The sequence below is a fragment of the Schistocerca cancellata genome, chromosome 1, assembly GCF_023864275.1.
Source record: "Schistocerca cancellata isolate TAMUIC-IGC-003103 chromosome 1, iqSchCanc2.1, whole genome shotgun sequence".
In the NCBI taxonomy this organism is placed as follows: domain Eukaryota; kingdom Metazoa; phylum Arthropoda; class Insecta; order Orthoptera; family Acrididae; genus Schistocerca; species Schistocerca cancellata.
The window spans coordinates 256,649,316-256,674,739 of NC_064626.1; the positions used below are offsets into that span (position 1 = coordinate 256,649,316).

A 25,424-nucleotide genomic window follows, 5' to 3' on the forward strand; every position below is an offset into this window, starting at 1 on the left:
GACAAGGCTCTTGAGCTGTGAATTAGTTTTAAATATTATTATGTATTCTATTTATACGTGAGTAACAACATTTTGGTAATATATTGGAAAGTTGCAGGTTGCAGAGAAATCTGAACTTCATTCTGCAGATAGAAATGGTGCTAATATTAATAGCTTTTAAATTAAAAGTTTTAAAAAGTTTTACGAGGTCTGTTAAAAAAATTCCAGAACTTAGTCCACAAAATTTTTCTTCTCTTATCTTTTACTTATTGTGCATGATCTCCTTCAAAATACTTTCCTCCACAGTTGATACATTGCTCCCAATGTCATTTTCACTTCCGGAAGCAATCTTGCTATGCCTCTTACTGGATCTTGTGAAGCTCCGTCTGTGAATTTTCTTTTATCTCATCTGTCATTGCAAATCTTCGTCCTTTCAACGGAATTTTGAACTTTGAAAATAAAAAGAAAAGTCCACAGGGTCCAGGTCTGGAGAGGACAGAGGATGGGACAGCACAGTCTGTAAGGAGACTGACGGACCGGTACATCGTTGACTACGCGGATGGTGTATTCAGCCAGATTGGTAACACCCAACTTATCGCACAACACATCAGAATGTTGTCCTAACTGCTCAAATACCTGCCTTGCCTGATCAAGTGGTAGATGACTCAACTCAAACCCAGTGCCGTCACTACTAACTAAATTAACCCACGAAGGGTGATGGCGAGAACAAAGGGAAATCTTTTGAACTGGGGAAAATTTAAAGAAAATAGCACCACTCTCATAATCAAGGACCAGACCAGAAGCACTGTTTGAAATCACAACCCATTAGTAAAGGTAATTTAATATCCTTTACCAAAACCAGATCAACCAGCCGAGAAAAATTCCCGTCAGACAAGCTGCCCCACACCTTGCCCACTAAAGGTAACTCCCACCCATCGTCTACATGACATCTCTGAGTGATAGGATGCAGGGAAGAGAATTTACACAAATGGCGGAATTCCAGATACCTCTGGTAGTCTAATAATGACACCGAACTGCACGAACCAAGGAGCACACACACAGGACACCCATGCACTAAATGATCTGGCTCTTTACATCGATAACACCGTCTGTAATCAGAAACCCGATTTACCACTCACGCCACTGGGGGTTGATTACTCAAGGGCAACATCCACATTCTACCCTCCCTCTCGCATTGTTTATCTAAAAGCAAAAGTGCCTGTATAAAGTTAATCAGCTCTCAAAACTGATTAAAAGTACTAGGCTGAGGGGAAAAGTTCAAGCGAGAGTGATCCTGAGGTCACATCCCATCTAACACATTAGAAATGCTCTCCGCCCCAGTCACACACAAATTGGGAGCTGACACTGCCGTATGCACATGTTCAAAGTACTGACTTCCTGTTTCTGAAGTCCCTTGCACCCTCCAGTAAAACTCACGCTCCGGCTCGACACTTCAATCCTGCATCCGCCGATCCTGATTTAGGTTTTCTGTGATTTCCCTAAATTGCTCCAGGCAAATGCCAGGATGGCTCCATTGAAAGGGCATGGCCGACTTCTTTCCCCATCCTTCCCTAATCCGATGAGACCGATGACCTCGCTGTCTGGTCTCCTCCCCTAACAACCCAACCCACGAGACTTCAGAGACTACAGTACTAAAAAAATAAAAAACTCATTAAGGGATACAACAAGGACAAAATCACAGAGTGAGGCACGCGTAATACATCAGCATGAACCTGAAAACATACCAGCAACCAAAGGACTTGCTGGACCTGAAGTAAACTCTTAACTGCCAATTCCAAAATCCCACTAAGAAGACCACTGATGGGGTTTGGTATTTTACCAAAATGACCCAAGAAACTACTGCTCAGAACCCGAACCACCGCGTTCTAAGCTCAGTGGCACTATCCTGAACTGCAACTCACTGACTCTACCAGCAAACTGCTACCAAGGCTGTCTATTGGAATCTTTAAGATCTATAAATCCAAGATCAGTTAGACAGTTACCTAGGTGAGCTAAATGTGCCTGCAGACGACACACTTGTTTTGAGTGGGCTGACTTGCCTCAAGAAATGAAATATTATGACACAATTCCTCCAACACAGTGGAAATGCTGGAGAGAAAGTCACGTACCCCACCAAAGGTGTCTGCTGAGGGTGAAAGGGGGCAACCAACCACTGCACTCAGCTGGGTCACTAACTTGGGTACACTTCCATCCACGAGAATCCCATGAATTCGCATTTCGTAGAAAAGATGTTCACGTTCAGGGTGGGAAATTCGGAGACAAGCTCCGAAGCTCATGGTGCAGGCAAACCTTCTGAAACCAAAGAAAAATTAGTGCACTGGTACGAATACCATATTCTAACAACTACATAAGGTGAACTACATCAGTTGAAACGACAAACAAGCCAGGATGGAAAATATGAACCATCCCCCCCCCCTCCTTTAAGCTAGCAGATTGTTCTGCTACCAATTGAAACCCAGGTAACAGGTTCAGGATAGGAACGGATCAAACATCAACACGTGGAAGGGAGACCCATCAGATAGTTCATTGTTTTCACCAAATTAACTCCTCTTTAAGAAAAACATACTTATCAGTTAAATTCTAGATTAATAACAACATGTAAACCATCAGAATTATAGCAACATTTACAATGACAAACTACTGAAATTTACCAATATAAGCAAAAGGAAACAGTAGTCAATAAACATAAGGCATCTGAGTTTATGAACAGTAACAATGAAATTTGAATCGTTCAGTAATTTACAAAAGTTTGTGAGTTAATTCCGCTAAACTCCAGAGTCTACAACTCTGACAGCAGTCGCCCAACCCAGGTATAGCTCCAAGGAACAAGACAACTACTCAACTTTTGCTAAGTATGACAGAAGACACAGCAGAGCACTCCCATGGCAATAACTTAGACCTCAGGTATTGGGCAGGATGGCGCCAAGGTAGCGGCCCAGAAGTCACGGCTGCAAGCACCAAGTCAGACTCGCATGCTTTGCAATCAATTGTGAGTATAAATCACAAGCGAGGCAGTGCCCATAAACAATAACAGAATATACACTCACAAATGATGAGACTCACTTTAATGAGATAAATACAACTCGTAACCTTAGATAAAACAATTAGTTAAAGATATATACACCTTCACAAGGATTTTAATCAGATCAGGGGAAACTCGTTAAGATTGACAGAGACAATTAGAATGGATTTTGTCATACACAATAAGTACATACGTCTCCGTCTAGGTAAGATGAAAAAGCGAGTACATGTAACTGACAAAGTGCAGGTACAAACAGAGCAGTTGCAGTTAAACCACCCCTGAGGCATGAGTGAGTACTGCTAAATTGCCTTAAGAAACACTAGTTAAGGTGAGCTTAAGCAAAGCAGAAAATTTCAATCAGTAGTACCCCTACATAATTCAATTAGGACTAAAACACATCAACGTAGGTTAGAATAAATGCACTTTACTAAATCACAGTTAGATTTCAAATTCATTCCAAATACCTGATACATTACCATGACACCAGTGTTACCACTTCAATTCATCACATTGCACTCCAAGCGGGTGCTCACAAGCAATTAACAGAATCATGTGGCTTCAAAGAAGACGCACTAGCAACCATTGGCCACTCTCAGGCCAAGGCACACTGCAGAACAAACAAATATGTATTATTTACTGAACAAGAGACACAATAATATTGTGCCAATTTTCCTTTAAACAATAAAACCACAGGGCTAGAATATCAGTAGTCAGTATGTTATGGTGCACTCTCCCCACTGTCAATTATCCTTTTAACTCCTTTTCAAATAACAGAAGGAGGCCCCTGTCAACAGAGCTCCAGAGCACGATCTTCATCACCTTCTTTAGTGGCTGTCCAACATTTGACAAGTCGCTCAGCGATCAGGCTGGGGTACATGTATTGTCAAACCCAAATCGGCCCAACCAAAACCCCCCTGCCAGGCACAAGGCAGGTGACTGTCGATACCGGTGCCAGAGGTAGTTAGGCCAGCAAACCAAGCCGCCACGGCTCAACAGTGATTTCATTTTTTGTGCAATAGTCATGCAACAGGGATGAATGTGCAGGTGCGTTATTGTGCTGCAGAAGTCAGGTATTGTCTCGCCACATTTCAGGCCGTTTCCTTCTCACATTTTCTCGCAGGTGTTGCAACACATCCTGATAGTACCATTGATTAATAGTTTGTCCCAGTGACATGAATTCATGATGAACTAATCCTTCAAAGAGCCAAAGAAAACTATCAGCATGGCTTTGACATTTGACCTAACCTGATGAGCTGTTTTTGGTCTTGGAGAACCTTTCCCAACCCATTGTGGAGGTTGTACACTGGTCTCAATGTCATAACTGTGGACCCACATCTCATGACCATTTATGATTCTCTTAAGGAACATTCATTCTCATTTGCAAGATCCAAAAACCCTTCACAGATTGTGAAGTGAATGTCTTTCTGGCCTTGAAGCATGAGCCATGAGACGAACTTCGTGGCAACATGATGGATTCCAAGATGCTGTGTCAGGATTTCATGACATGATTCAACTGAAATGTTACATTCTTCTGCAATCTCTTGGACAGTCTGTCTTCAATTTCCTGAACAAGGGTCATCTTTAACTTCCATCTGGCCATTTTAAAACCATGTGAACCATTCATAACACCTGGCACGGTCTAAGTACTCATCACCATAGGCTTTCTGCATCATTTGGTGTGCACCTGTAAAGGTTTCCATGAGGTTCATGCAAAATTTGAGCAGACATGTTACTTCCCTAACTCTGCCATCTCGAAATTTGCAAACTGTGCAACACAACATTCGACTCACTACAGCACTGAACAATAACTAACAGACATACAACAATGAAACTTCTGCAAGTTATACATTAAACATAGGTGTGTGCGGGGATGCCAACCACATTTCACTCCAACATACCATTGGGATGAAATTACAGATATACTGGAATTTTTTGAATAGACATCATGTGCTGCTGTTTGTCAAAACATTTTTTGCATACGTGATATATAAGAACTCTGTGGTCTGAGAATTTTTGTTCTAATAAGCTTAACAGATTGAAATGTCTTATGAGTGATATTTATATGATTTTGAGATGTTACTTCAGAAGAAACTGATTGTGTATTATTATCTTACATATAATACAGTCCAAATTGTACTAAATTCATCCCTCCCCCCTTCTTCCCTCCCTCATTCTTTGGTATTTCGACTGTTTCAAGGACTTTTCTTGTGCTTTACGTGTCTAGCATGCGTATATTCTTAAAATCCATAACCTGATTAGATTGTTCTTACTGCTCTGCTATTGCTCATCTTAACTTCTGTCCTAAACATATAGTGTTCTTGCTCTTTAACACTTTCTTTTACTGTCCTTCCAGTTCCATCAAAATGTACTGTGCCACAACCACACATATCTTCAAATATTCCCGCATTGTGGTAGTGGTGAGGCACATCTGTTGTGGGTCAGAAGAAGTCTTTTATCTTGTGTTGACTAAAAAATGAAGTCATTAAACCATTCTTCTGGAGGATCTGTATATGAATTCAGTTACTCTAGACAAAAACAGTAATTTTATAGAATGTGCAGGAGGTTACTCGTTCTTCTTATTTGTATTATTATTTCTTTCTTTTCTCAGATGTTATGTCTGGTCAAAAATGGAAAGTGACGCAGACCTTGATCAAGCGTGACTTCCTTTTAACTGTGCGGTATATGTTAAATTGCATTTAGGAACTTTCGGGTAATTGAACATGTATCAATAATTACGGATTTCTGTAGTTGTATATATAAGTTTCGATGTAGCTGTATTGCATTGATGTACTGGTGGATATTGTGTGGTATGACTCCTGTAGTTGATAGTATAATTGGTATAATGTCAACTTTATCCTGATGCCGCATGTCCTGGACTTCCTCAGCCAGTTGGATGTATTTTTCAATTTTTTCTCCTGTTTTCTTTCGTATATTTGTTGTATTGGGTATGGATATTTCGATTAGTTGTGTTAATTTCTTCTTTTTATTGGTGAGTATGATGTCAGGTTTGTTATGTGGTGTTGTTTTATCTGTTATAATGGTTCTGTTCCAGTATAATTTGTATTCATCATTCTCCAGTACATTTTGTGGTGCATACTTGTATGTGGGAACATGTTGTTTTGTAAGTTTATGTTGTAAGGCAAGCTGTTGATGTATTATTTTTGCTACATTGTCATGTCTTCTGGGGTATTCTGTATTTGCTAGTATTGTACATCCGCTTGTGATGTGATCTACTGTTTCTATTTGTTGTTTGCAAAGTCTGCATTTATCTGTTGTGGTATTGGGATCTTTAATAATATGCTTGCTGTAATATCTGGTGTTTATTGTTTGATCCTGTATTGCAATCATGAATCCTTCCGTCTCACTGTATATATTGCCTTTTCTTAGCCATGTGTTGGATGCATCTTGATCTATGTGTGGCTGTGTTAGATGATACGGGTGCTTGCCATGTAGTGTTTTCTTTTTCCAATTTACTTTCTTCGTATCTGTTGATGTTATGTGATCTAAAGGGCTGTAGAAGTGGTTATGAAAATGCAGTGGTGCAGCCGATGAATTTATGTGAGTGATTGCTTTGTTTATTTTGCTACTTTCTGCTCGTTCTAGAAAGAATTTTCTTAAATTGTCTACCTGTCCATAATGTAGGTTTTTTATATCGATAAATCCCCTTCCTCCTTCCTTCCTGCTTAATGTGAATCTTTCTGTTGCTGAATGTATGTGATGTATTCTATATTTGGGCATTGTGATCGTGTATGTGTATTGAGTGCTTCTAGGTCTGTGTTACTCCATTTCACTACTCCAAATGAGTAGGTCAATATTGGTATAGCATAAGTATTTATAGCTTTTGTCTTGTTTCTTGCTGTCAATTCTGTTTTCAGTATTTTTGTTAGTCTTTGTCTATGTTTTTCTTTTAGTTCTTCTTTAATATTTGTATTATCTGTTCCTATTTTTTGTCTGTATCCTAGATATTTATAGGCATCTGTTTTTTCCATCCCTTCTATGCAGTTGCTGTGGTTATCCAATATGTAATCTTCTTGTTTAGTGTGTTTTCCCTTGACTATGCTATTTTTCTTACATTTGTCCATTCCAAAAGCCATATTTATATCATTGCTGAATACTTCTGTTATCTTTAGTAATTGGTTGAGTTGTTGATTTGTTGCTGCCAGTAGTTTTAGATCATCCATGTATAGCAAATGTGTGATTTTGTGTGGGTATGTTCCAGTAATATTGTATCCATAATTTGTATTATTTAGCATGTTGGATAGTGGGTTCAGAGCAAGGCAGAACCAGAAAGGACTTAATGAGCCTCCTTGGTATATTCCACGCTTAATCTGTATTGGCTGTGATGTGATATTATTTGAATTTGTTTGGATATTAAGTGTGGTTTTCCAATTTTTCATTACTATGTTTAGGAACTGTATCAATTTAGGATCTGCTTTGTATATTTTCAATATTTGTAGTAACCATGAGTGGGGTACACTATCAAAAGCTTTTTGGTAATCAATGTATGCGTAATGTAGTGACCTTTGTTTAGTTTTAGCTTGATATGTCACCTCTGCATCTATTATCAGTTGCTCTTTACATCCTCGTGCTCCTGCAACAGCCTTTTTGTTCTTCATTTATAATTTTGTTCTGTGTTGTATGAGTCATTAATTTCTGTGTAATGACTGTAGTTAATATTTTGTATATTGTTGGTAGGCATGTTATGGGGCGATATTGTTCTGTGTTGTATGAGTCATTAATTTCTGTGTAATGACTGTAGTTAATATTTTGTATATTGTTGGTAGGCATGTTATGGGGCGATATTTAGCTGGGTTTGCTGTGTCTGCTTGATCTTTAGGTTTCAGATAAGTTATTCCATGTGTAAGTGCATCAGGGAATGTGTATGGGTCTGAAATGTAACTGTTAAATAATTTATACCTAAAAACAAAGATGATGTGACTTACCAAATGAAAGTGCTGGCAGGTCGACAGACACACAAACGAACACAAACATACACACAAAATTCAAGCTTTCGCAACAAACTGTTGCCTCATCAGGAAAGAGGGAAGGAGAGGGAAAGACGAAAGGATGTGGGTTTTAAGGGAGAGGGTAAGGAGTCATTCCACTCCCGGGAGCGGAAAGACTTACCTTAGGGGGAAAAAAGGATGGGTATACACTCGCACACACACACATATCCATCCACACATATACAGACACAAGCAGACATATTTAATGGTCTTTAAATATGTCTGCTTGTGTCTGTATATGTGTGGATGGATATGTGTGTGTGTGCGAGTGTATACCCGTCCTTTTTTCCCCCTAAGGTAAGTCTTTCCGCTCCCGGGACTGGAATGACTCCTTACCCTCTCCCTTAAAACCCACATCCTTTCGTCTTTCCCTCTCCTTCCCTCTTTCCTGATGAGTCAACAGTTTGTTGCGAAAGCTTGAATTTTGTGTGTATGTTTGTGTTCGTTTGTGTGTCTGTCGACCTGCCAGCACTTTCATTTGGTAAGTCACATCATCTTTGTTTTTAGGTATATTTTTCCTTCGTGGAATGTTTCCTTCTATTATAACCATATTGTTAAATAATTTAGTTAGATGTGAATGTGTTGAGGTGAACTTCTTTAGCCAGAAATTTGCTATTTTATCTTTTCCAGGGGCTTTCCAATTGTGAGTAGAATTAATTGCTTGGGTGACTTCTTATTGCAAAATTATCACTTCAGGCATTTGTGGTATCATCTTGTATGTGTCTGTTTCTGCTTGTATCCACCGTGCATGCCTGTTATGTTGTACCGGGTTTGACCATATGTTGCCCCAGGAGTGTTCCATGTCTGTTATGCTTGGTGGATTGTCTATTTTAATGTGTGTGTTATCTATTGTCTGGTAAAATTTCTTTTGGTTTGTGTTGAATGTTTGGTTTTGTTTCCTTCTATTTTCACTTTTTTTGTATCTTCTAAGTCGTTTGGCCAATACTTGTAATTTCTGCTTCTTTTCATCTAATTGCTCTATTTCTTCTTGTTGTGATATTTTACCTAACCTTTTTCGTTCTTTATTTTTTTTTTTTTTTTTTTTTCTGACATTTCATTTCTTATAAATTGTGTTAACTGTCCAATGTCTTTTCTCAGTTTTTCTATTCTGGTCTGTAGCCTGTGTTGCCGTGCTGGTTTTGTGGGTTTCTTCTGTGTGTTGGTTGGTTCTGATCTCTACCTAGTGTGTATATTTAGTGTAGTGAGTGCTCCTATATAAACCAGTAGTTGTAACTCTTCCATAGTTGTGTTTTCATTTATTTTGTTGTGTATGATTGTGTTGATAGTTTTTATTGTTGTTTCGACTTGTGGGTTATTTGGCGGTCTATGCAAGAATGGTCTAATGTCTGTATTTGTGTCTTTGTATTCTATATATGTCAGCTGAAATTTATTATTATTATTATTATTATTATTATTATTATTATTATTATTATTATTACCACTTCATTAGAAGGCCCTATTTATGGAGAGGTTATCATGGCCACTGGCCATCACTCTTTCCCTAAGGATATCTAGCTTTGATCGCAAGCTCTGTCACTGGTTCAGAATTCCTGGAAAATCAGTGTTCAGAGCAGTTTGCGTCTGGGCTGGGTAGTGGTGTGATACAGCATCTAGATATTTGTTGGTGTTGGTAAGTTTTCTATAAAATCTGTGGGCTAGAGTATTGTCAGGCCTTCTGTTGGCCACCACATCTCAAAACAGGGGGCCTATCTCACTCTTCATCTCCATGGTGAATCTGATAGTTGGATAATTGTTGTTCAAAAAATTGTAGCATTTTTCTAGCTCTTTCCTGCCACATGGTTATACAAGAAACATGTCATCCACATAGCAGACCCGGCAAGATGGTTTTAGTTCCACATTTCTTCAAAATCCTCCAAAAAAATGTCAGCTTTACAGCCGACAGAGCTGAGCCCATAGCTAAAACTCCCCCGTATATTGAAAATAACTCAACTGCAAGCATAACTCAATCAGGTCAAAAATTTCTGGAGCAGATTTATCCCCAATGATGTTCATGGTACCTGTTACTAGGGTGCTAGTAAATAGAGATTTGACCTTGGAGCTCACCATTATGCCAGTTGTTGGTACTTATACTCTAAGTAAATTTCCAAAAAGGTTTTGAATCCTTCAGAAAGGAGTTCATTTTTTCAAGAACATGTTTTATTTTCTAAAAAAAAACCTAAAAAAATAAGTTGAAGAATTAATCCCATTCAGTATAGGTCTCAGTGAACATCATTCTTTATGAAACTTCGGTAGACAACCTGGCTTCAGACTCTGTGTGTGGATGTTTCTTTCCATGACAACAAGTAACCTGTAGCTGCCATCTCTACTGAAATCGCATGCATTCTTTGATATTTCAGCTGTTTCACAGGATTTCTTTCTATAAGTATAACTTTCTCTGGTTGGCATTGAGTTATTTCTGAAAATCAGAAACCTGGTCATGTTTTTGGTGCTCCATTACTGCTGATTAATTTTTGTCCCAAATGTGTGGTGTTTAAGTTCCCAATGCACCATTTTACTTTTCTTCTTGTTTTGCCAATATATAGTTTGCCACAACCACATGTCACTTCATACACTCCCACAGTGTGGAGACAGTCAGACACATGCATCATAGATTGGAATACATGTAACATGGTCAAATTATGCTTGCGATTGAGTTATTTTAAATATAAGGGTCAATTTTATTAACAGTGTGATGGGTTACAATGAGCTCACTTTTCTCACCTGTAGCAGCTGAATTTGTTATGAAGCACTAGCTGAGAACCCATTGTTGCCTGGGTTTATATTTATTCCCTGTCCTCCCTTTGCCTGTCCATTTCCTCCTTTTTCCTTTCTCTGTCCATCTGCTCTTTCCCCCTGTCTTTATGTCTACTGCTTCCTCCCCCCTCTCTCTGTCCATTGTCCATCCCCCCCCCCACTCTCCCTCCCTCCCCCCCCCCTCTCTCTCTCTCTCTCTCTCTCTCTCTCTCTCTGTGTGTGTGTGTGTGTGTGTGTGTGTGTGTGTGTCTCAGTAGGTTGCTGATTCTTATCACACAGTATTTCTTTCCAAATGGTAAGTAATATGTGTACCAATTTAGTTTTAAATTAATCCAGGATTTTAAGAGAAGCTTTTCGCTTGCAGTTATGCCTGTATATGCACATGTCACATATGTTTCATCATATTTCACACATATTTGTACACGTATTTCAATTGTATCTTTACCGAAATTTGCACTGCAGTTTTGTCTTCATGCGGCTCAGTGTTAATGACATCATATCTTCTGAATTATGTGTTGTACAATGATATAATTTTGTGAGTACATTCAGTGGTATATGTGGCTACTGTCTGCGAAATGTGTGCAAATAGAGTTAGAAGTAAAGAAGGAATAAATTAAAAGGTCTAGCCTGATGTGGCAGTTTTACTGCATGACAGTGAAAGTATTGTAAGTGGTAAACTCTTTTCATTTCATCATCGTTTTGAGGCAGGTGTCAGCAAGGAAAAATCTCATAAAGATTTGAAATTATGTGTAAAGTTGGCTGCCAGTCACTAAGTGCTCTCACTCTCAAATACTGGATGAAGATAGCCCTGGTATTTGTGCACTGTGAGCTGCACTACTTTTTCACCCCATCCCTCTGAGAGGTAGATGGTTCTTACACCTACAGTGATTCTTTCCGAACAGTATGTATGTATGTACCAAGTTTGGTTGAAATTGATCCAGTGGTTTAGGAGGAGATGGCATATGGGAGGCAGTCTAAAAGTTTCTAAGCTTCTAGTCTGAGATAGTTACCGTAATATCTCGCACAAACGACATCACCTACTTTTATAGTGACCCTTTGTGGGTAAGCAAGTCAAATTTTGCGGCTCCAGCTTTGTTGATTTTGCCGCTAGAATGCATCATATACCATAGTGTAAGGAAAATGACAAATAACGAGAGAATCAAGAACAGTGATGTGATTGAATATCTTCATTTGAAGGGAATGACGCCCAAGGAAATTGTGGAGAACATGCGAAATACATTTAAGGACAGTGCTCCATCTTGTCTAACAGTGAAAAACTGGGTGTCCAACTTCTAACGCAGAAGAGCGAGTGTGGAAAGTGTGCCAAGGAGCAGAAGAAGGCCTGTCACTGTTGCCACTGATGAAACAGTGACTCCAATTCATGGTATGATTTTGCAGGATCATCAAATAACATTGCAGCAAATTGAAACAACATTTGGAATTTCCCATGGGCATGCTCATGATATTGTTGTGAATATTTTGGGCATATGGAAAGTTTCATCTCGGTGGCTCCCAAAAGATTTGACTGCAGATCAGAGACGGGACCATGCGCAGTGTTGTGAAGAAATCGTCTGCCAATTTGAAGTGGCTGAAGGTGGCATTCTTGCAAGGTACGTGACCATGCATGAAATGTGGGTTCACCACTGGATCCTGAAACAAAACAACAGTCACAACAATGGAAACATCCTTCATCCCCTACCCCAAAAAAATTCCGGGTGTAAAAATCAACGGTAAGGTGATGGCATCAGTCTTCTGGGATGCATACGGGTAATTATGGTGGATTACTTGCAAAAGGGTGTAACTATCAATGCATTATACTATTGCATCTTCCTGCGCCGTTTGAGAGAAGAGATAAAGAAAAAAAAGGCGCGGAAAATTGGCGCACAGAATTCTTTTGCATCAGGACAACGCACCAGCACACAAAGCCCTTGTAACACTGGAAACTCTGCATGACTGCGGGTTCAGATTGTTACGTCATCCACCATATTCTCCATATTTGGCTCCATCAGGCTTTTTTCTTGTTCCAAACTTAAAAAAAGATGTCAAATGATGACGATTTGACAATGATGCTGCAATGATTGATGCTGTGAATGGTTAGTTGGGCTTGATATCAAAGACCTTTTATTTGAATGGTTTGCAGAAGTTATCTGAGGATGCTTGCAAGTGTATTAGTGTACACGGTTATTATATTGAACAATAAATTGATATTATGAAATATCTGCCATTCTATTCTTTATTTGTTAGGCTAGAAACTTTTCGACTCCCTATTGTATACTTTTATAATAGCATGCATTTCAAATGAAAAGCATTACATAATGCAGAACTGAAACCACCTTGCTGGCTCCAATATGTGGGTGCCACGTTTCTTGTATAGTCACCAAACAAAGAAGAGCTACATAAATTCTACAATTTCTTGAACAATGCTAATCTGAAAATCAGCTTCACTGTGGAGACAGAGAATGAGATAGGTCTCCTTTTTTTAGATATGTTAATCTACAGAAGACATAATAATACTCTAAGGCACAGTTTCTATAGGAAATCTACCAACACAGACTAGTATCTAGACATTGCTTCACGCCACTACCCAACCCAGAAGCTAGCTGCTCTGAACACACCATCTTCGTGTGCATTCCTCACCAGTGACTGTAAGAGTTTGTGATCAGAGCTAGATTTCCTTAGGGAAACATTGACAACCGATGGCTATGATGACCTCTCCATAAAGAGGAAAATGAATTGAAGTGGTGGTAATAATAGTAGTAGTAGTAGTAGTAGTAGTAGTAGTAATGTAAACAAGAAGAATGAGGAACCTCCTGCACATTCTGCAAGGTTACTGTTTGTGTCTACAGCAATCGAACGCAGAGACAGAGTCCTTCAGAAGAATGGCTTAAGGAAAAAATTTTTCAATCAACACAACACATAATAAGAAAATTTGGTTTTGCCTTGAGCAAACATATTTTTTCTTGTTTTAGTACACATACATGTTTCAGAGAAGTTTCTTCATGTTCAGTGGATTTTATTTATTATCTGTTGAACAATCTACAAAGAATTTATGCATTATGATATTTACAAATTTTTGAGATTATATTGTTTACATTACCATAAGTATAGCTAGAAATATCAACATGAAGAATAAGTATATACCTTATTATTACATTTTGGTGTTCACAAGTCTGATTGGTATTTGCAGCACAGGTATAATTTTAATTTTGCCTTCCAGTATGTCCTCTGCAGCTGAAAAGCATATATCAATGTTTTCCTGTAATTTCTCAAGTCTTAGGCCTAATCTGATACTATTGAATTTTATATGTGTGTGTGTGTGTGTGTGTGTGTGTGTGTGTGTGTGTGCGCGCGCGCGCGCGCGCTAGTGTATACCTGTCCTTTTTTTCCCCCTAAGGTAAGTCTTTCCACTCCCGGGATTGGAATGACTCCTCACCCTCTCCCTTAAAACCCACATCCTTTCGTCTTTCCCTCTCCTTCCCTCTTTCCTGACGAGGCAACCGTTGGTTGCAAAAGCTAGAATTTTGTGTGTATGGTTGTGTTTGTTTGTGTGTCTATCGACCTGCCAGCGCTTTTGTTTGGTAAGTCTCATCATCTTTCTTTTTAGATATATTTTTCCCACGTATAATAGAAGGAAACATTCCAAAAATATACCTAAAAACAAAGATGATGTGACTTACCAAATGAAAGTGCTGGCAGGTCGACAGACACACAAACGAACACAAACATACACACAAAATTCAAGCTTTCGCAACAAACTGTTGCCTCATCAGGAAAGAGGGAAGGAGAGGGAAAGACGAAAGGATGTGGGTTTTAAGGGAGAGGGTAAGGAGTCATTCCAGTCCCGGGAGCGGAAAGACTTACCTTAGGGGGAAAAAAGGACGGGTATACACTCGCACACACACACATATCCATCCACACATATACAGACACAAGCAGACATATTTAAAGACAAAGAGTTTGGGCAGAGATGTCAGTCGAGGCAGAAGTGCAGAGGCAAAGATGTTGTTGAATGACAGGTGAGGTATGAGTGGCGGCAACTTGAAATTAGCGGAGATTGAGGCCTGGTGGATAACGGGAAGAGAGGATATATTGAAGAGCAAGTTCCCATCTCCGGAGTTCGGATAGGTTGGTGTTAGTGGGAAGTATCCAGATAACCCGGACGGTGTAACACTGTGCCAAGATGTGCTGGCCGTGCACCAGGGCATGTTTAGCCACAGGGTGATCCTCATTACCAACAAACACTGTCTGCCTGTGTCCATTCATGCGAATCGACAGTTTGTTGCTGGTCATTCCCACATAGAATGCTTCACAGTGTAGGTAGGTCAGTTGGTAGATAACGTGGGTGCTTTCACACGTGGCTCTGCCTTTGATCGTGTACACCTTCCGGGTTACAGGACTGGAATAGATGGTGGTGGGAGGGTGCATGGGACAGGTTTTACACCGGAGGCGGTTACAAGGGTAGGAGCCAGAGGGTGGGGAAGGTGGTTTGGGGATTTCATAGGGATGAACTAAGAGGTTACGAAGGTTAGGTGGACGGCGGAAAGACACTCTTGGTGGAGTGTGGAGGATTTCATGAAGGATGGATCTCATTTCAGGGCAGGATTTGAGGAAGTCGTATCCCTGCTGGAGAGCCACATTCAGAATCTGATCAAGTCCCGGAAAGTATCCTGTCACAAGTGGGGCACTTTTGTGGTTCTTCTGTGGGAGTTTCTGGGTTTGAGAGGATGAGGAAGTGGCTCTGGTTATTTGCTTCTGTACCAGATCGGGAGGGTAGTTGCGGGATGCGAAAGCTGTTGTCAGGTTGTTGGTGTACTGCTTCAGGGATTCCGGACTGGAGCAGATTCTTTTGCCACGAAGACCTAGGCTGTAGGGAAGGGACCATTTGATGTGGAATGGGTGGCAGCTGTCGTAATGGAGGTACTGTTGCTTGTTGGTGGGTTTGATGTGGACGGACGTGTGAAGCTGGCCATTGGACAGGTGGAGGCAACATCAAGGAAAGTGGCATGGGATTTGGAGTAGGACCAGGTGAATCTGATGGAACCAAAGGAGTTGAGGTTGGAGAGGAAATTCTGGAGTTCTTCTTCACTGTGAGTCCAGATCATGAAGATGTCATCACTAAATCTGTACCAAACTTTGGGTTGGCAGGCCTGGGTAACCAAGAAGGCTTCCTCTAAGCGACCCATGAATAGGTTGGCGTACGAAGGGGCCATCCTGGTACCCATGGCTGTTCCCTTTAATTGTTGGTATGTCTGGTCTTCAAAAGTGAAGAAGTTGTGGGTCAGAATGAAGCTGGCTAAGGTAATGAGGAAAGAGGTTTTAGGTAGGGTGGCAGGTGATCGGCGTGAAAGGAAGTGCTCCATCGCAGCGAGGCCCTGGACGTGCGGGATATTTGTGTATAAGGAAGTGGCATCAATGGTTACAAGGATGGTTTCTGGGGGTAACGGATTGGGTAAGGATTCCAGGCGTTCGAGAAAGTGGTCGGTGTCTTTGATGAAGGATGGGAGACTGCATGTAATGGGTTGAAGGTGTTGATCTACGTAGGCAGAGATACGTTCCGTGGGGGCTTGGTAACCAGCTACAATGGGGCGGCCGGGATGATTGGGTTTGTGAATTTTAGGAAGAAGGTAGAAGGTAGGGGTGCGGGGTGTCGGTGGGGTCAGGAGGTTGATGGAGTCAGGTGAAAGGTTTTGTAGGGGGCCTAACGTTCTGAGGATTCCTTGAAGCTCTGCCTGGACATCAGGAATGGGATTACCTTGGCAAACTTTGTATGTGGTGTTGTCTGAAAGCTGACGCAGTCCCTCAGCAACATACTCCCGACGATCAAGTACCACGGTCGTGGAACCCTTGTCCACCGGAAGAATGACGATGGACCAGTCAGCCTTCAGATCACGGATAGCCTGGGCTTCAGCAGTGGTGATGTTGGGAGTAGGATTAATTTTTTCCCCCTAATTTTTTTCCCCCTAAGGTAAGTCTTTCCACTCCCGGGACTGGAATGACTCCTTACCCTCTCCCTTAAAACCCACTTCCATTCGTCTTTCCCTCTCCTTCCCTCTTTCCTGATGAGGCAACAGTTTGTTGCGAAAGCTTGAATTTTGTGTGTATGTTAGTGTTCGTTTGTGTGTCTGTCGACCTGCCAGCACTTTCATTTGGTAAGTCACATCATCTTTGTTTTTTTATATATATATATAGCAAAGATGATTTGACTTACCAAACAAAAGCGCTGGCACGTCGATACACACACAAACATACACACAAAATTCTAGCTTTCACAACCAACGGTTGCCTCATCAGGAAAGAGGGAAGGAGAGGGAAAGACGAAAGGATTTGGGTTTTAGGGGAGAGGGTAAGGAGTCATTCCAATCCCGGGAGCGGAAAGACTTACCTTAGTAGGAAAAAAGGAATGATTATACTACAATTGATGTATCTTACCACAACCAAATTGCAGGAGTATATGAGGTGACATGTTGTTGTGCCAAAGTATGAGGGCTATCCACAAAGTACATTACGTTTTGGAATTAAAAATAAATAAAGTATTGGAAATTTTTTTTATTATATACAGATGAAAGCCACACTTAAATGCTACTTTTCTACATAGTTGCCATTTAAATTAAGGCACTTATCGTAGCGATGGATGAGCTTGGAAATTTCTTTGTCGTAAAATTTGGCCACCTGCGCCTTCAACCATGTGGTTACCTCTTCTTGAAGCTGTGCGTCGTCATCAAAACGCTGCATAGCCAACCACTTCTTCATTGCTGGGAATAAGTGGAATTCGCTCGGTGCTAGGTCGGGACTGTACGGCGGATGAGGAAACAACTCCCACTTAAAAGATTCAAGAACTTCACGAGTGGCATTTGCCGTGTGGGCCCGAGCGTTGTCATGAATCAGCAAGATCTTTGAGCCCAACTTTCCCCTGCACTTGTTTTGTATTGCTCTTCTGAGGTTGTGCAGAGTTTGGCAATACCTTAGAGAGTTTATTGTATTGCCTTTTTCCAGGAAATCCACAAAAGTCACACCTTTTCTGTCCCAAAAGACAGTCATTACGCGGTTGAAGGCGCAGGCGGCCGAATTTTACAACGAAGGAATTTCCAAGCTGGCCCATCGCTACGATAAGTGCCTTAATTTAAATGGCAACTATGTAGAAAAGTAGTATTTAAGTGTGGCTTTCATCTGTACATAATAAAAAAATTCCAATACTTTATTCATTTTTAATTCCAAAACATAATGTACTTTGTGGATAGCCCTTGTACATATTGGCCAAAAGAAAGGGTTAAAGAGTATTAAGACAAAAGGTAAAATCAGTGATAGAATAGCACCAAGCAGAATGTGACCAGATTATGGATTTTAAGAATATACACATGCTTCTCAGGGAAAGTAATATTTATAAAAGGAAAGTCTGTAAAGCAGTTGAAATGTCGTATCGTGTATAATTTCAATGGAGATGAAAACTACAGGCTTCTGTCTTCTTGCCTACCTGTTATCACAGAATCAAATACCCGGTCATGACAAACAAGGAACCTTATCAGGAAACAACCAAGGTGGTATAACAACAACAACAATAATAATATTCTGAATTCCTCTCTATGTCAGTATCTGGCTCCAGCATTTACTCAATGATGATGGTGCACCAATAGCAACTGAACAATTTTTACCCAGTTACTCCACTCTCCAAAAGAGTGCTCAAAAACAGCCATTTATACAAGGGATGTTCAATAAGTAATGTAACACTTTTTCTGAATGCAAGTTGGTTTTATTTAGATATTTCAATACATCATATTATTCCCCACTACTTTAGCTACAAAACTCAAGTTTTCAATGTAATCTTAGTTCATTGCCACCTTACTGGGAGGGCCTGTATGCCTAAGCATGATACCACTTTACTGGACGACATTAGCACCAATGTTGTGCTGCATCAATAACCTCCCTATCATCCATGTGCTGCTCCCATAGAGTGCATCCTTCATTGGGCCAAGCAGATAGAAGTTGGAAGGTACGAGATCGGGCTGTAGAGTGGATCAGGAACATAATTCCAAAGAAGTTTCATGAGCTCTTCTTGTGTCATTCACTTGTGTGAATCCTTACACTGTCATGGAGAAGGATATTTCATTTGCATTTTTGTGGCAACGAACAAGATGCAGACGTTTCTTCAGTTTCGTGAGCATAGCACAATACACTTCAGAGGTGATTGTTGCATCATGAGGGAGGACATCAAACATAATAACACCGTTAGAGTCCAAGAAGAGTCACTATGACTTTACCAACTGAAAGTGCAGCTTTGAAATATTTCTTCGCCGGCTGGGGTGGCCAAGCTGTTCTAAGCGCTACAGTCTGGAACCGCACGACCGCTACAGTCGCAGGTTCGAATCCTGCCTCGGGCATGGATGTGTGTGATGTCCTTAGGTTAGTTAGGTTTAAGTAGTTCTAAGTTGTAGGGGACTGATGACCTAAGAAGTTAAGTCCCATAGTGCTCAGAGCAATTTGAATCATTTTTTTAAAATATTTCTTCGGAGGAGAGGTGGTGTGACGCTACAGCATGGATTGCCATTTTGTTTCTGGTTCAAAGTGATGAACTCATGTTTCATTGCCTGTGATGATGTTTGACAAAAAAGTATCACAATCAGCCTCATAATATTCAAGCAATTCTGCACAGATGGTTCATTGCTCTTTATGGACTTCTGTGAGGCAATGAGGAAACCAGCAGGCACACACCTTTGAGTATATGACTGGGGGTGAATGTGTCAGCACTACCAACAGAGATGTACATTTAAGCATCAAGACGTTTGACTGTGACCCATCAATTATCTCAAATGAGAGTGTCTACACATTTCAGCATTGCAGGACACAGTTGTGGGTGGCTTGCTGGCATGCAGGATATCGAACAGGTATGTGTGAAGTTGTTGTGATAATGACATATGCATTGCCCAACAACTCACCCTGCTTTTGTCCACTGCTAGGTCTATGTAGATATTCTGTAAGCATCCATGAATAAACTCTGTTACAGATGCCATTTTGATGGCCATATATAGCACCGACACCTGTTGGAGCTTCATAAAACTAGAGAGGCTGAAGCAGAAATATGCCATGATGTCCTTAACATCTGAGGTCATCAGTCCCCTAGAACTTAGAACTCCTTAAACCTAACTAACCTAAGGAATATCACACACATCCATGCCCAAGGCAGGATTTGAACCTGCGACTGTAGCGGTCGCGCAGTTCCAGACTGAAGCACCTAGAACCGCTCGGCCACAATGACCGGCGGTCATACAACAAATTCTGCATTTTTTTCTACTGAACATGAAACTGTCTCTTGACAGTGTTCAGATATCCAGAAACACTGTTGAATGCTGAACAAGATCCCAGTGGAGGAATTGAATCACCAAGCAGTGAAGTAGACTGAGGAAGGACGTGAGATGGGCTAACAACACAGATGCTTTCATAATCAATTACAGCAGCCACGAGAGCCTACAGGCTTACACCTGTAATGCAAATCCTAATCACAGTGTAGGTGTAGCGAAATGTGGATGTTTCTCTTGCACACACTTATTATTATAGTGCCCATAGTTAAGGAATTGGGGTTTAACAGAAAACAAGTTAAAATGGAGTTAATACATAGCTAAACTAATTGCGAGTGAACGTCATTTAAGTAAAAACACGGGAGAACTGCCGGATATCAGTAATGTCCTGCCATGATATTTCAGCGCAGAGTCTTCTGGCCATCTTCAGATGAGTGCCACTGTAGTAGTACTGGTGAGTACGCACTGAGCTCCGCTATTTAAAGCCGTATTGAGGTGACATTGCACATGCGCTGCTCAGCATGCGCGTTCATAACGGCTCCGTGCACTGTGCCTCGGGCCCTCCACTGTGGAAGCCTGGCGTATCAGTATCAGGTCGATTTCCATCTTCATGAAGATAACTACGTTGACTACGAAGTTTCTCTATAACAGGATTCCAAGCAGAGTTTAGCTGATAACCGTTATCTCGATTGATGAGAGTCTCATTGTCATACAATCTTATTTCCACAGATTCATTGATAATCAAGCTCCAAAAGTTTGATGTATGCGCCAAAATTTTTGTGTCGTTGTAATTCATGGAATGGTCTGTGGAAATACAATGTTCGGCGATTGCGGACTTGGTGGGTTGGAGAAGGCTAGTATGCTGTTGGTGTTCCACAGTTCGTGTTGTTTGCCCTATATATGATTTGCCGCATTCACACAGAATTTTGTAAACACCTGGTTTACGCAGGCCCAGGTCGTCTTTAACGGATCCCACCAGTGATGAAATTTTGGAAGGAGGGCAAAAGATGACTCTCACTTGATACTTTCTCAATACTCTGCCTATCTGTGAAGAAATATTCCCAATAAATGGTAGATACACAGTCGACCTGAAGGCCTCTAAACATAAAATAATGTAGAATAAGTTGTAGCCAATCAGATGGACAGCTTCAGGAAAAGGAACTGCCGTAGTCAGTTGAGTGAGGAGGTTCGGTGCATGGGAAAATGCGGCCGGAGACGGGCAGAGGGACAGTGCTGGTGGAGCCGCGAAAGTGGACAGTCAGTGTTTAGGTAGCTAGGAAGTGAAATGACTTCGAAAATTTCATGTTGTGTGGTATCGCAGGACTTAGTCTCTGAGCAGTGAGCAGCCGCACGCCTGGTGTGAACCCTAACTTTTCGCGTAGTTAACGAGGTGGAGTATTGGACTTGTAATTCGCGATGAGATTGTGAGTGATTGAACTGTGTCAAATGGATATGAGCTCGAGTGTAATAGTAATCCTAAATAAGAGCACTTCTGCTATTAGTTTGCTTTCTGAATAAACATTATTCTAACCAAATCACAAGTGTGTGGCCTACGTCATTTATAGGTCGTTAATATAGCTCCCGATATTCTTATTACTGTTGTTATATGTTATATTAACTTCGTATGTTTATACAACTTTGCAAACTTGCCATCAGCCAGACAATTTAACCAAAAGGTCAAAACTGTCTAATTTAGGGTGTGTAATGCAGCACTTGCAGTTCAACCCCTAAACGAGTTTGAGCCAAGACATTTTGACGAAGAGGAACTGTATGTGAGCCTGAACATCTTTGGAATGTTAGCTCACATAATCAATAAGCTCAGTTCAACAGGTTTTGCTTTTTAAAGTGTTTATCATTGTGGTGCCTAAAATTAGGGTGTTGGTTTATTTTGCAAATTTCACTTACTGTTGTCTTGCCCACCTGGTTAGCCGTGTGGTCTAACGCGCGGCTTTCTGGATTAGGAAGGAGCGCCTGGTCCCCAGCATAAATCCACCCAGCAGACTTGTGTTGGGGACCAGTTTGCCGGCCAGTCTGTGGATGGTTTTTAGGCGGTTTTCCATCTGCCTCGGCTAATGCGGGCTGGTTTCCTTTATTCCACCTCAGCTACACTATGTCGGCGATTGCTGCACAAACAAGTTCTCCATGTACACGTACACCACCATTATTCTACCACACAAACATAGGGGTTACACTTCTCTGGTGTGAAATGTTCCCTGGAGGAGGGGGGAGGGGTCCACCGGAGGCCAAACCACACAATAACCCTGAAAGAGTGATGTGATTCAGTGTGGGGCAGCAGAGGGGTGAAGTGAACTACAGTAGTCATTGTGGGATTGTGGACCACTGCGGCGACGACAGAGCATCTCCGTCATTTCTAGGCCCGCGGTTAACATACAAGAGAATACAATATAATATTGTTTTCTTAATGAATTGTCTTGGGTAGCAGTACACCTTTTAGTGAGAGAAGTATATATTCAGCAGCAAGAATATCCTGTAAAGTAAATAACCACTTATCTTGCTTTATATATTTATAAAAATTATTTTTTTAATCAAGGTACACTCCATCTTTCCCCTGACTCCTCTTACATATAGTATTCGAGCTCATGTCCAGAGAAGCATCAATCTCTGCTGGCTATGATAGACAATATCTGTTATTGCACCCTGTTCAAAATTATTTTTGGATTGACAACTCCAAAGGAAGTGGTGGGGATAAGACTTGCGTGGGAGGTACTGCACACATTTGTACAATATCAGGAGGCCTGAATCTGCAGCAACGGCTTATGGTTGTCAAACCTTCATCCACACCACTACAACCCTTGCCGCTTACATTATGCTTCAGTTTCAGACAGCTTGCTAGCCTTTGGGATCATTCATTGTGCTCTCAGATTTTGTTTGTTTTTAGGTCATACAGTTGTGATGTTTAAATTCTTTTACTTCTGTTGTTTGTTGTGTAATATTAGACAGTGTCAGAAGCAAGTTCATGAAATGCTTGTTAGTGCAAAATTTGAATGTGACTCTATTGGGTGAAATATTGCTGTACAAGGCTGTCGAGTGGCAAAATGCCTACTTCAACAAAGAAAGTTTAACAGTGACCGACTTCTCTCCATTACCAAGTTGATCAAAATAACTGCTACAGCATTGAATGCAAACAAAAGCAATGTTGTGAAAACCATCAACAAAATGTGTAGGGAAAAAAAAAGACAGGAAGATGGAAAATCAGGGGAAAACATTGTATGGGCGAGCAGATTACCAAGATAGATTCATTTCTCAAGCATGTGATACATTTGTATGTTTATGATTATAATTGCAGAAAGGAACATCTGGCACACAGAAAATCACCAAATTACAGGCCATCATTAAGAAAGGAGGTTTTGTTAAGGCATTACCACATTGCTGTTTACAAATATGCTCAACCAAGACTTTATTATGGAAATTTGTGTGACCTTAATCTGTGGATGAACAGAAAAGATATAGCTGGGTGACATGCTCATTTTTAAGACAAATTCATAGCATGACATCAGTTAAGATGCTTGGCTTGAAGAAATGTGGATAAATTGTGGCTGTTTTTTCAAGCAGGCCTGAACGGATGACAGTTAAAGAAATTATGGCAGTGCCTCCCAATAAGGATGGCTGATGTATCCTCTTGGATGCAGGTACCTCACAAGGTTTACTTCTGAACTGTCTTCAGCTTTTTTATTGAATAAAGACAAAAGATTATCATGAAGACATGGATCATGATTGATGTATTAAGTGGTTCTTAATCTTGGCAATACCAAATATATAAACACCATTAGTTTTGCTCTTGATAATCCCCATAGTGATTCTGCTTTAGTTGACAAGATGCCTACCATGACAAAGCAAAAGGATGAAATAATCGATTGGCTGCACTATCACAGCATTGAAATAAATGAGAATCTTAAAAAGGTGGCGCTTATGGGACTAATATCTCTCCATAAACCGTTGTTCTCAAGATATGAAACTGATGAACTGGCAAAACAAATGAGCATACTGCTATTAGGCTGCCACCTTTTCACTGCTGTTGCAAGCCATTAGAATTGATCTGGGCCCAATTTAAGTTCACATTCCTAGAAATAATATCAAAAAATTATTCTGTCTGCAGTCAAAGCACTCTCCAACAAAGGTGTTCGGAAAGTCACCTCTGAAGATTGGAAAATAGCTCACAATTGTATACAATACACTTTTTGGAAAAAAATCAATTGTATGATGCTATTTTAGGAAATTTTCAGAGGAAATTTTTCTTTCACCGCCACAAGAAAGATGTACATACCAATTCAGCTGAGTGTTTGGATTGCACAGTTTAAGTACTTGCATAGCAAAATTACATTTTTGTAATTTTTCACTGTTACTAAGAAGGCTGTTACCAACAATTGAATCCAAATAAGGTCACCCGAGGAGCTCAGTCATTACCACACAAAATAAACTTCTCTCATCATTTACATCATTATTGCTGCAATACTGAAGTAATGTATTTTGTTTCAGTAGTCTTCTTGCTGTCAAACCTTTAAGTTTCCTGACCCTGATTAACATGCACACATTTTTGTTGCTATGTTAGAAATAAGTAAAAACTTTGACAGATAGTATAACAAAAAAGTTAATTATGAACCTAGCGACCTGTGGAGCACTGCGCATCATATTCATCACACTTCATTCAAGTTAACAGCGTGGTTTGATAAGTCTGGTAAATAGCAAGAAAAAATGTTTGTTGCATAAACAACTCACCTTACTTCTCAACATAGCCTTCTTTGATGGATATACACTTGGTCCAGCAATCCTCCACCTTTTTCATTCCATTGGGGAAAATACTCATTGATTGACTTTCTCATTCGATGAAAATTTCCTCCCAGCAAGACAAAGTTTCAAGTTAGGGAACACAGGTAAGTCGCTTAAGGTTAAGTCTCATGAGTAGAATAGATGAAAAACAATTCAAAGCCCCATGCATGCATTTTTGCCACTGTTATTGCTGATGTATAAGGTTGGGCATTATGCTAGTGAAAGAGCACTTTTTGATGCCAGCCTTGGCCATTTTTCTGCCACCGCAAGTTTCCAACGCTCCAACAATGAAGTAGAATAGGTTCCAGTTATGATTCCGACTTTTTCTAAGTAATCTTTATGGATTATTACTTGGGAATCCCAAAAAACAGTTGTCATCACCTTATCAGCACACAAAATGGTCTTTGCATTCTTTGGCACACTTTCACCAGGCTTTGTCCATTGTTTCGAGTGCCATTTTGACTCTGGCGTATAACGATGGATCCGAGTTTCACAACAGTCACAAACTGGGACAAAAGCATAGCAGAGTGCAACTAAACATTGCCAGACATTGTGCTGAAATGT

General features: G+C 40.5%; 1 protein-coding gene across 2 annotated transcripts in view; it reads left to right on the forward strand.

The window, feature by feature from the left end:
• The window catches only part of LOC126170733 (probable ATP-dependent RNA helicase DHX34), a 220,975-nt gene that overhangs the window by 188,312 nt on the left and 7,239 nt on the right, over positions 1-25,424 (forward strand). The gene's annotated exons all lie outside the window — the stretch shown is intronic.